This window comes from Triticum aestivum, chromosome 7A (genome assembly GCF_018294505.1).
Source record: "Triticum aestivum cultivar Chinese Spring chromosome 7A, IWGSC CS RefSeq v2.1, whole genome shotgun sequence".
NCBI classification, from domain to species: Eukaryota; Viridiplantae; Streptophyta; class Magnoliopsida; order Poales; family Poaceae; genus Triticum; species Triticum aestivum.
In genome coordinates, this window is record NC_057812.1 from 593,289,354 (window position 1) to 593,302,303 (window position 12,950).

Sequence of the window (12,950 nt, forward strand, 5' to 3'; positions counted from 1 at the left end):
GCGTCGACGGGCAATGGGTGTTGTGGAAGAAGATTCGCCGCTGCAGGGGGCCGCCTTGCTCGAGCAGCGACCTCCTCAAGGCAATGCGGAGGGTCACCTCCTCCACATCGATGCTCGAGCCATTGAGTTATGCACCGGAGCCACGACTGCTTCCGTTGCCGGCCATCGGATCAGAGGGCAGAGGGTTGAAAGTGGAGTGGATGTAGAGGGGAGTGAAGTGGAGTTCGGATTGACCGATGTCAGGGTTTTCCGGATGGGGATATTTGTGTGGCATGGGTGACCAGGCTGGGCTAAACCGACGTGCCGGACGCGCCCGGTCCGCCTCATATTCGCCTCATATTTAGGCTAGATATGAGGGGTACCCAACGGCCCGAACATTTGAGGATGGTTTAAGGCGCCTTCTAGGTTAGTTTTTCATGACGGGTCAGTGACCGGGCCATCCGTTCGGGCGTTTGGGAACGGTTTGGGCGGCCCGGCTGTAGATTCTCTAAAGGTTATATATTCAGTGGTACAAGTTCTTACCAGAACACTCTACATAAATTTTAAAAAATACATTCAAGTTGTGATATGTCGAAGTTTCTTCCTCATACATCCACCAATTTGCTAGATTTGTCATGCCCTCGGGTCGTGCCTAACCAGAAAATTGCAATTGATAGTTTGAAAAAAAGAAGCCTTTAGGGTTCAATCTATTAATTAATAAAAAAAGAGTTGTCTGAATAATTAAATACTTCATCCGTCCGAAAATACTTGTCATCAAAATGAACAAAAAAGATATATCTAGAACTAAAATACGTCTAGATACATCCCCTTGAATCCATTTTGATGACAAATATTTCCAGACGGAGAGAGTAGAACATAGGAAAAATGGTACAACATGCCCACAAGACACAACGCACCGCCGAACTTGGCTATCCACAAAGACCGACACGCACACCATCAAACAGAGATGTTGTCAAATTGTCATAGTCAACACTTATCCTCGAACAAGTGACTTCGACTTCACCATGAAAGACCAAGCAATAATCATCGCAGCGACACTCAACATGTCAGTCGGCTTATGCAAAACAAACAACCAAAGGTGTCAATAACTAGGGAGCTCTGACTGTGGTGTCGAGTTTCTAGGAGAAAGAAGCCCATCTGGCAATGGCAGCTCCAAATGTAGCCACCGAACATCGCCAATCGTCGGGCCTGCCTTTCGTAGGGCATCATTGTCAGCGAGACACCTCTTGCGCGAACTCGACTTCATCGCTACATAGCAAGAAGACAGGAGGGCATACCCAAGGACAGGTCAGATGGTTGACCACGGGGAACACACACAACCCAATTCATCTTGCCACCAACATCCTTACCACATGAGTCGCAATGTCAACCGCGATGCCATGCACGCTGAGCCTCGAAAACGCGTGTAGGGAGGAGTCGTCAAGATGACTTCCCATGAAGGGAAGTAATACAGAGACGATGATGTCGCCTGTCCATGGAATCATGGCCTTAGGATTTCGCCTGAAGGCAACCTCGAGAGTGGAGAAGGCCGAAAAACTCCACGATGACCCCCTCCCCTTTCAACCTTTTCCTTTTAGGCCCTCTTTAATTCCCATGATTTGTAAGACACGTTGTAGTAAAACACATGAATAAAGTGTCATTCCATCTTCAACTTTAAGATTGTGGGCAAGTTTGATCGTTGGCTGCCCTCCAAAGCGCAAACTCCCTCCATAAGTCATGGTCACGGCGCATCAAACTGGTCTTAAACGATCGGGTTGACCAGCACCCCTTATATCTAGTCCAAATATGGGTCGGATATGGGGAGGTCTGGACATGATCGGACTCGTCCGCCACGTCAGTCCTGATCAGCTTTGGCCCACCCGACCCTATATATATTCGTCTCAATCCGCTTTCTGGACCAAACTCTAGTCACTTCACTCCACTCTTCTCCACTTCACCACCCAAGCTCACATCCGGCAATCTACAGTCTTCTCCGGCATGACAGGGCAGCGGATCGAACTCTGACCAGTTTGGATCCATCGATTAGGGTATCGGGACTCCCGTGCGGATTGAAGAAGGTAATGGCCGTCCGCTTACAGTCCTAAGATCGTGGGCAAGTTTGATCATTGGCGGCCCTTTCAAAGCGCAAACTCCCTGCATAAGCCATGGCCACGGAACATCGGTGCTAGGAGTTGTGCCGAACTAAAAATCTCGGATTAATGGTTTCGTTCGTTTCTGCTGCAGCCACGCTCCTCCTCCGGCCAACCGTAAATTCCAGCGAACAAACATCCCGTCGAGGAAAAAGACAGGCAAATGCTTGGTTGGCCTTCGAGACTCTCCATTTGGCAATCCGGGCACTTTGCGTCAGAAATCTGCGGCTGCTCCCGAGCTCCGTCACCAGTTTGACGTTGATCTGCCCACGCCATGGGGTTCGGCCAACAGTGCGTGCGTGCTCTCCGCGGCAGAAAGGGACTTAGCTGACGACACTATTATAGGGAATGAGAGCAACTCCACCGGGCCGACCTAAACGGACGGCGATTTCGTCCGCTTTTTGTTCGTTTGGGTCGGTTGCCCGCCCGTCATCCGCACTGTTTTTCATATAGGTCGGCAGCGCGCCCAACGCGCTGACCCATATGTGCAGACGTGGCCGGCTGACCGCCCAATTTTGCATTGCATTCGACATATTGTGAAATGAAAATTTAACAAACAAAATAGTCCGCCTAAATAAATAATATAGTTACAGGCCAAATAAAAATAAAAATGTTTCACATAGTTTTACAAACGAATAAAAGAAGATACATCTATTGGTTGCCAACATGAGTCCACATATGCTCAACCAAATCATTTTGCAGTTGCACGTGAGTTACCCAATCACGCATGTTTTCATGAAACTGAGTGAACTGCTCAAATGTTGCCGCTACTCTATGCTCAGGCACAACATTCTCACCCTGAAACTGAAAGCCTTGATCGTACAGACGTTCCGGGCGCTTGTCTTCTACGATCATATTGTGCATGATCACACAAGCAGTCACCACCTCCCATAGTTTCTGCGTGCTCCAAGTATTAGCAGGATACCGAACGATGCCCCATCGAGATTGCAAAACACCAAAGGCATGCTCGACACCATTTCTAGCACTCTCTTTCTCTTGGGCAAATATTTTCCTTTTCTCTTCAATAGGGTTGGGTATTGTCATTACAATAGTGGTCCACTGGGGATAGATACCGTCACCCAAATAGTACCCTTTGTCGTAGTTGTGACCGTTGACAATAAAGTTCACCGGTGGGTTGTTGCCTTCGGCAAGCCTAGCAAACACCGGCGAGCGCTGAAGCACATTGATATCATTGTGTGATCCAGCCATGCCAAAGAAAGAGTGCCAGATCTAGAGATCTTGAGACGCCACGGCCTCTAGTATGACAGTGCAAGCCCTGACATGTCCCTTATACTGCCCCTGCCAAGCAGAAGGACAGTTCTTCCACTCCCAGTGCATGCAGTCTATGCTGCCAAGCATCCCCGGGAAGCCACTGTTAGCATTCATCGCCAACAAACGGGCTGTATCTGCAGCTGTCGGCTCTCTCAAGTACTCAGGGTCAAACACAGCAATCACAGCCTTGCAGAACTTATACAGGGACTCTAGGCATGTAGACTCGCCCATACAGACGTACTCGTCAATGAGATCACCGGGCACTCCGTATGCAAGCATTCGGATGGCGACAGTGCATTTCTGATAAGAGGAGAAACCAATCTTGCCGACGTCATCCTCTTTGCACTCGAAGTAGTCATCATAGCCGACCACTCCTTCTCTAATACGGTTAAAAACATGCCTACTCATACGGAACCGGCGGAGGAATTTGTGATGTTTGAACAATGGGTTTGTTGTATCAAAGTAGTCCTTCCAGAGAAGGAAATGCCCGCGCTCTCAGTTACAATTCAACGCCGGAAGGTGGCCTGGAATGGGGCCACGGAACAACGGCCGCTGGTTGTTGAGGTGGTGATGCACCAACACGGCAGCCAATATCTCCTCCTTGTCGTCGGACGACGAATCGTCGGAGTCACAAATGAAATTGTGAAAAAAGAACTCGTCGGCGGAGTCCATTTTCGTACCTTGGAAAACTGTCGACCAGTTTGCGGGCGTCGAATAAGGAGACGGCCGGCGAGGGGAGACGCGGCGCCCACAGACCAGCTAGCTGCCTGCCGACGTCCGACGAGCGTGCCGGTCGTATGTGGCGGGGCCGGCGAGGCGTCTTCTTGGTCGCGGGGCCGCTGTGCGGTAGGGAAACCGGCGGCGGGAACTAGTTTGCTCCCCGGCGGCGGTGGGCGACTCGGGGCAGGGGCGGCGTTGCTGGACGGATGTGGAGGCGTCGGCAGCTGGAAGAGTCACCGCAAAAATGGGCGGCGGCGTTGCTGACGGAGAAAGTGGGGAGCGAGGGTTGCTTGTTGGCCGGGGAAGGGAGGCCAATATGCCACAGACCAGTGGGCCCGGGGATAGGAGTAGGCGACCGCGCGTGCGTCCGTTGCGTGCCTGCGCGACGTAAATTAGGCTAAAAAATAAACCGAGAATGGGTCGTCCGCGAACGAAAAACGAACGCGCGTCCGTTTAGGTCGGCGCGTTGGGCCGCCTTTTCTGTCCATGCCGATCCAAACGGATGGCTCCGGACGAAATGGGTAGCCTCATTGAAGTCAGAGTTACTCTGAGTGCTGCCTGCACCATTGTGTATGTGGCGCCCTCTCGAAAGTCGGAACGTGTATGTGGTTGCAAAGCGCAGGCGCCAACCTGTGTCCGCGTGCGTGGCCATGATTACAGAACATCCGTGCTGATCACACGACGGCGCCTCACACGACCAAACGAACCGTCTGCAGTCGTTTCTGTCGGAGGAACCACGTGCTCGCCGCGTCGATACCTCGTCGGCGGTGACCGGTGAGGGCCGCAGCAGGTGACGACGATGCATTTTTTTTTTCATTCTCAGAGCAGTACTATACAAGTATTGGATCTTGGGATCGCAGCTGTGATTTCGCGAGGATCTGCATCTCGTCTCGCCGGGACGCGGAGTGGATCCGATCCCGATCCAGGCTGACGCGACGTGAGCGGGATATCCCGTGCCGGCGGTGGCGGCGGCCATCGGGCCATGTGCGCACATGCCGCCTGCAGATTTGAGTCGGACGACGCAAACGATACGCTCTTTCGGCCCAGCGAGTAGTGTGTGTGAAAACGTAATCCATTTCCGTTTTTTAATTGCAGCCACATCCGGGATGAAGCGGCGATGTGATCTGAAGTCAAAAAGGAAAAAAGAAAAATCCGGTGTTGTGATCTGCTAGAGAATTGAAAACTGGAGCATGGCGTTCGAATTTGAGCTAATCCTTGGAGCACCTCTAGTCTTCCCTTCTCTTCTAGTAATGATATTTTTAAAAGGTTATATCTATTATAAAGATTCACTGCCGGAAGTACAAAGCACCTCAAATATAATAAAAAACACATCATGGTACATGAACCACCGAACGATTACTGTTGCCGCCAGAACGAGTCGTCGCCGCTTCGCTGTCGTCGTAAGGCAAAAAAAAAAACCTGGCACCAAATCTTGCCGTTGCGTACATAAGGCAAAAAATAAACCTAACTTCGTCGCCCTCCAGGAGCTGGAAGGAATCTACGCCAGAGCTTCGTCTAATCCGTCCCCACGGACGAAATTAAGGAGGATCGGTCCCAGGAACACTGACTTGAAGAAGAAGCGTTGTCCGAGCACCGTCATGTGAGGAACAAAACCCTATCTATCTATTAGTCGAAGCTAGGACGTCAGGATTCCCCTACCATGCGAGGACTAAAACCAAATACATCTCTAGCCTTTCCGTGATTCTATTTTTTCAGGGGAACATTGCTACTTTATTCAGTGTTAAGGCTCCATCCGATGCAAGCTCCGAGCTAACACACTCCGGAGATACATGGAGTCGAGTTTTACATAACGACTTCGTACAACCTTTTCTAGCTAATACGTGTGCGACTTTATTAGCCGAACTTCGCACCCATGCAACCCTAGACTCAAGAAAGGAACTAAGTAACACTTTTACATCTTGAACTAGTTGCCCATGAACAGAGAAGTCCCGTTGCTCATTTTTTATCTTGCTCAACGCCGACTGGGAGTCTGTCTCTAGTATTACCTTCTGAATATTAAGTTCTCTAGCCAGGATAAGAGCCCGACGACACGCCAACAGCTCCGCCGCCTCCGCGTCATGAGTTGAAGGGAAAAAAAGCGAGAACCTGCCAGGAACCTGCCATGGTTGTCCCTAAGAACAGCTCCTCCCCCCTGAATCATTATGTTTTGACATGGTGCCGTCGGCATTAGCCTTAACCTATCCTTCCTTTGGCTTCTTCCATCGCTCCTGGATATTCCGCTCTTTTTGTCGAGGTACAGTCTCATGAACAGACTTCCACTCCGCAGCAAGACGTAAAACCCTAGGGGTGCCCACCTCGGGTGCCCTCGGTCTGCCTCTTTGCCCTATAAATACCCCAATATTCCAGAAACCCTAGGGGAGTCGACAGAATATTCATCCAGCCGCCGTAGAGTCCAGAACCACTAGATCCAATCTAGACACCATCTCAGATGGGGTTCACCACCTCCATTGGTGCCTCTTTGATAATGCGTGAGTAGTTCTTTGTAGACCTTCGAGTCCGTAGTTAGTAGCTAGATGACTTCATCTCTCTCTCTCTCTCTCTTGATTCTCAATACAATGGTCTCTTGGAGATCCATATGATGTAACTCTTTTTGCGGTGTGTTTGTTGGGATCTGATGAACTTTGAGTTTATGATCAGTCATATCTTTTTATATCCATGAAAGTTATTTGAGTTACTTTGATCTCTTATAGCCTCGTATTTCTTCTCCGATATTTGGGTTTTGTTTGTCCTACTTGATCTATTTATCTTGCAATGGAAAGAGGTGCCCGGTAGTGGGTTCGATCTTACGGTGCTTGATCCCAGAGACAGTAAGGGAACCGACACGTATGTATCGTTGCTACTAAGGATAAAAATATGGGATCTATATCTACGCAATAGATAAACGGATCTTGTCTACATCATGTCATCGTTCTTATTGCATTACTCCATTTTCCATGAACTTAATACACTAGATGCATGCTAGATAGCGGTCGATGTGAGGAGTAATAGTAGTAGATGCAGGCAGGAGTCAGTCTACTAATCTTGGACGTGATGCCTATGTAATGATCATTGCCTAGATATCGTCATAATTATTTGAGGTTCTATCAATTACCCAATAGTAATTTGTTTACCCACCATTTACTATCTTTCTCGAGAGAAGCCACTAGTGAAACCTACGCCCCCCGGGTCTTCTTCCTCATATATTTGCTTGCGATCTACTTTTCATTTGCATTTTTTATTCAGATATATTAAACCAAAAATACAAAAGTACTTTGCTGCACTTTATTTTATTTGCGATCTATTATTTCATTCTACTACACATCTCTGGCATCGTTACCCGAAAGGGATTGACAACCCCTTTAACACGTCGGGTTGCGAGGTGTTGTTATTTGTGTGCAGGTGTTGTTTACGTTGTGTTGCCTGGTTCTCCTACTGGTTCGATAACCTTGGTTTCTTCACTGAGGGAAATAGCTACCGTCGCTGTGCTGCATCATCCCTTCCTCTTTGGGGAAATACCAACGTCCTAGCAGACAGAGCTTTTTTGGCGCTATAGTCAGAGAGCAATCACACCCTCATTATCTTAACGGGTAAAGTTAGCAACATAGTAGTCTTGCTTTAAGAGAGGTATTAGTTTATTTAATCAGTGCCAATTAGCTCAACACTCAAAGCATTTCCATGTATCGTAGGTTGCAAAACTTTAATGTGCAAAGATAAAGGAGTTTCTCATGACAGTAGCACGATACAAATAGAGATGACAACAAACTAATATGGATGAAGGCCTTAGGCCGGTACCAACCTGAGCAAAAGATCTTATTCATGCAGTCCTAGAAGAGATGATAAAGCACTCACTAGAATCACTCCATAGTATATATTTTTGTGCACTTCAAATGTATGGTTGAAATCACTCTTGTTTACCAGTGCTGAGATTATATCGAAAGATTATCAAGAACTTCCAGCAGAGTTAAAGCACTGGCTGGTATACAGCTCATTGTATCGTCTTATGTAGTTCTACTAAAATGTATGATTGGCACAACATGATCCCTGTTTACACAAGTAGGAACAAGGTGAAACCTTCATTAGCTTAGTGAGAAAGGATAGAAAAATATTAGCATATTACTCTAACAGTAGCATCAAATTCATGATGGATAATACGCAAAACATTGCCTCATTAAACCAATGGTAATAAATTGACATGCAAAACAATAGCACTATTATGTCATGACACTACCAAGATTCCCTCCCTGCTCCACCACATGATTCACCTCCACAGACAAACATACACACATACATGATTCAACATAGGAGACGTAGGATCTTCATCCAACCTCCTGAAATGGTCGACTGACCCATATGACAAAAGTCACGCGACTTGCATGCAGACATGCTTTTATATTCAGTACCATCATCGTAGCTGCTTAGCATTGCTCCTGAATCCATCAAGCTAAACAACGTGCCGCTCATAATTCCAAACTTGTTGCTCAAATATGAATCTGATATGATGCTGATATTACTAAAACAGATAATGTTTAATTGGTCAGCTAATGTTCTTACTTTACTTTCAAAAAGCACGTGCACCACATATAGAGAGACAACAGGGAGTTGCATTCTTAATGCGCCCTAGTTCATCATGTGTGGGCACTGCGCAACGAACATTTTATTATCCAAAATTTGCTTGCTCTTCTTTAGCATGTTCCTCTTTCGTTCTTCTTTAATAAGTACTCTCTCCGTTCCTAAATACAAGTCTTTGTATAGATTCCACCATGGACTACATATGGAGCAAAATGAGTGAATCTACACTCTAAAATGTATCTGTATACATCTATATGTGATCCATAGTGGAAATCTCTACAAAGACTTATAGTTTGGAATGGAGGGAGTATGATAGTAGTATAGTACGTTCCCTGTAGTGAAGATGAGCAGGGACATTTGCAGTGTAGAGGTCTATACGGTTGGTTGTGATGGACACTTTGAACTCTTCGGGCCTCTTTGATTCGTAGGGTTTTGTAAACATAGGAATAGGAATTGTAGTGGCCTGCCCACTTGAATCCTATAAGATTAGCAAGGAAATGCGGGGAGCTGTGTCGCCTTGAGAGTTACACTGATATTAACAGTACTGCACTTTCAGTTGAAGAGAGCTGGTATCCGAAGCCTTTCTAGCCGTACCAGCAATACTAGCACATATATTCCAGCAAGTTCCACTTTGCTGATTTTACTCCTGATGCTTACGATTTTCCCATTATATCTACACTATGATCCGTGTAGATGCTTTGTGTCGCACTAGCAGCAGTCCACTCTTGAAGCTAAACAACACACTAATCATAAGTCCAAAGCTTACTTCTTCAAATACGAATTGTGATATGATACTGACATTAGCTAACAAACACACATTTAATTGGTTAGCTAATGCTCCCAATTGAGTTTCCAAATGCTTGTGGCCACATATAGAGAGACATCATGGAATTGCATTTCTTTGGGTGCTATGATTCATCATGGGTGGGCAACCAACATTGTATAGAAAGAAGGGGAATCTCAATAATATGCTTCCTCTTCTGTTCTTTAACATGTTCCTCTTTTGTTCTTCTTTAGTAAGAACAGTATGTTCCTTGTCAGGAAGGGGAGCAGGGACATTTGAAGTCGACAGCTCTATTGGGTTGGTTCTGCTAAATGATTTCGCACTTCGAGTTGGTCTGCCATAATACCCCAGAAATGGTGGGATCCACATGGTCTTTGATAGACTAAACTGATAGTAATAGCTGTGCGCCTTCAGATGAATAGAGTTGGCCTATAGGTGATCGATAGGCTGCATATTAGTAGCGGCAAAACCCTATGTTTTCCAGCCAGTTCCACTTTCCCGGTTTATTTATGGTGGTTATGGTGTACCCCTATTATCTATACTACGATCTGCCTACTGGCTCTGCGCTCTTGTTATCATGGTTTGGCAATAAACTTTCTATACGGTACATTATGAACCTATCATCTGCCAACTATCCTTACATCTGGGGCCCCCAACAGGGAGCCTATTTTTTGTGTAGTTGTGCCAGATTATATTAATCTACTCACCATATTACAACACACATGGGCTCTCTCATCAGAATCCAGTGATAACACACAAGGGTTTACAGGGAGCCTCTATTATATTACAATATCCTCTGCATTACAAAGATAATCTCACTACTATTTATGTTTTCATGCTTTATAGATATTGTACGTAATCACAATGAATATAAGAATGCGCACATCAGAAGAATATTGCAGAACAGTTCAATGGGTAATAAACTTGGCATCAATGGATTGAGGTCCATTGTGGATGCAATGAAACCCATGTAGCGATCCGACCTCAGACGGTCAAATCTCTGTGCATAAGTGTCATCCCTGGATCGGTAATGCTCACACACACAATACTCGAGGGATTTATAACAGAGTAGCAATCACACACTTATTACATCGATAGTCTCAAGAGAGAACTTACTGTAATAAATATGGCTTAAGGCCATCTAAATAAGATAACAACAGAAGGCTTGGAAGGTAAAATGAATCCATCAACTCCAATGGCATAGCTGAGTGCACGGCAACGATCTAGCGCACCTTACTCTTCGTCTGAAAAGTCTGCAACATGATATGTTGTAACCCGAAACGGGTTAGCACATGGAATATGCTGGCAATGTAACACAGTAGAGCAATGAACAGAATAAATGCTATCACTACATGCATATATGGCTGGTGGAGGCTCTATGGTTATAATGTTTTGCGAAAAGCCAATTTTCCCTACAACAAAGGAATATAATTTGTTTAACTATCATGGTAGTTGTTAAACATTGAGAAGGTTCCTCCAACTCAATCCCAATTAAGCATTATTAGTAACCCAACAAATTTAATTTAGAGTGATGAGATCAACATGATAATCCAAGAACCAGATACTCAAGGTGTCCATAACCGGGGACACGGCTAACCATGATTAGTTTGTACACTCTGCAGAGGTTTGCGTACTTTTCCCCACAAGACTCGATCTCCTCCGTTGGTTTTCTCGCACTACATGGTATTTGAGAATCGGATGATCGAGACATAGTCTTTCAAAAACATTAACTCTTTACTCTGGGTGGACAGTTACACCTACTTTCCCCTACATCTGCTAGCCCACCACTGAAAGAGGTCATGCAACACACTCAACTATGCTAGAGCCCATAATAGCTTGTGGCTGCACACGGAAGTTTCTAGCATGAATAATTTTATGATCCCTTTGAGCCTGGGTGGCGAACCATAGGATGATCACACGGGTACTCCGGGATATCCTAGGACAACATGGATTCTCCAGGTGCCCACAACCAATCCACCCAGATGTGTATTCAAGTAGCCACCTTAAGTAAACCATTAATTAACAATATCACATCTGTCATGGATACACTCAAACCCAATCCACGTCTACTAGCATAGCATGGCAATATAAGCATAACGTAGAAGTAACTCCCAAGGGTTTGATAATAAAAGGGCAATAGGTTCTACCTCATCATCTACTTCCCAAACCCACATGTTAAGAGATCCTACTCATGCAATGATTGAGGTGTGAAACTAATGCATAAAAACTGGGTATGAAAAGAGTATGATGAATGTGTTACTTGCCTTGCTGACGATCTACAAACCCTAGAGACTCGTAGTAGCACGCTTCACACTCCAGGAATTCTATCATAAACAAACAATAGCATACATAAGCAATCAAGCAAAGATGCACAGGTAAAACTCAAATAAGAAGACCAAATCTGAAAGTTCAACTAAAGAGATTTGATCTGTGAAAAGAATCAATCGAATCGGAACTATAGAACTGAAACTACGGTCAAAAGAACCTCAAATTCAAATGTGCTTGAAACCAAATTTTAAATTGTCAAAAACCATGTTCAAGTTGATTAAACAGAAAGAGGGGCTCGGTACAAAGATTTTGGCGTTGGTTTCACTGGATTTGGACAAATGGTTTAGAAACGGCAAGGGTTTGAAGTTCAGGGGCTAATCTGCGATAAAAATAATCGTGGATAGGTCCCTGGCCGAAAATAAAATAAAAAGAAAAGACTAACGAATGAACGTTCGCTGTCTGAACCTAACCGGTGAACAACATTTGTTAAAACGAACAAACGAACGAACGCCTGCTAAAAAAAACCAACGAAAACCGATCTAAGAAATAAAATCGGAAAACTAAAAAATGGGGGTTTAACCGAGAAAAACCGACCGATCAAACGGGTCAACGGCGGCGGGGACGATGTCGGGCGGCTGTGCGACGACGGGGCACGGCTGCGGGCGGTGGCGGTGCGGCGCGGCAAGGGCAGCGAGGGGCGGACGACGGCGCGCGGCGGTGGGGCTGCGGGCTCGGCGTGGGGTGGAGGCGGTGGGGGCGGCGCCTTTTAAAGGCCCGAGGGGGGCGACATGCGGCAGGGGAGAGTGAGGGGAGTCCGGCTCGGACTACCTCGACGGCGTGCGGCGGCGGGATTCTGTTGGGGAACGTAGTAATTTCAAAAAAATTCCTACGCACACGCAAGATCATGGTGATGCATAGCAACGAGAGGGGGAGAGTGTGATCTACGTACCCTTGTAGATCGACAACGGAACCGTTAACTTGGTTGATGTAGTCGTACGTCTCCACGGCCCGACCGATCAAGCACCGAAACTACGGTACCTCCGAGTTCTAGCACACGTTCAGCTTGATGACGATCCCGTGACTCCGATCTAGCAAAGTGTCGGGGAAGAGTTCCGTCAGCACGACGGCGTGGTGACGATCTTGATGTACTACCGTCGCAGGGCTTCGCCTAAGCACCGCTACAATATTATCGAGGACTATTGGTGGAA